This window comes from Corvus brachyrhynchos, unplaced genomic scaffold, assembly GCF_000691975.1.
Source record: "Corvus brachyrhynchos isolate BGI_N302 unplaced genomic scaffold, ASM69197v1 scaffold245, whole genome shotgun sequence".
NCBI classification, from domain to species: Eukaryota; Metazoa; Chordata; class Aves; order Passeriformes; family Corvidae; genus Corvus; species Corvus brachyrhynchos.
In genome coordinates this window covers 63,745-64,340 of record NW_008238988.1, presented here as the reverse complement: position 1 = coordinate 64,340, position 596 = coordinate 63,745, and positions in this window count along the sequence as shown.

The following is a 596-nucleotide window of genomic DNA, read 5'->3' as shown; positions in this document are numbered from 1 at the left end:
CCACAACTGCGGGCACACACACCACGCATGTTCTTTCACTACCATGGACGATCCCATGCTCTGTTCTCCTCCATGGCTACATCTGCACACACCTTGCACTTACACGACTGCAGGCACGGCCAACCGGGGCCGCCCTCCGCCACTGAGTGCATACTGTTCCTCCGCAGCTGTAGGTGATCCCCCCTGAATACTACCCCACAGCTGTAGGCGATCTTTACTTGAGCACTGCTTTACATCTGTCGGCGTTCCCACCCTGAGCACTCCTGCACAGCTGTAGGTGATTCCCCCCCAGCACTCCTGCACAGCAGTGCCAACTCCTGCGTTATTGGGGTACTCCCACCCCGAGCATTCCCTGGCTGCTCGTACTCTTCCATGCATGTCTGCACACTCCCTGGGCAGTTCCACATCTTCGTGGGCGCACACACCCCCTGCTCCCTCGCAAGCAGAGGTGCACCCTACACCCTCCTCCTCCGCACACATCCCGTGGCTATTCCTCCGACACCGCGGGTTGGGTGTCTACCCCACACCTATCAATACACGGGTGCGTGTCCCCCATCCGCACTCCTCCGCGCCTGCGGGAGTCCCGCATCTCTCAT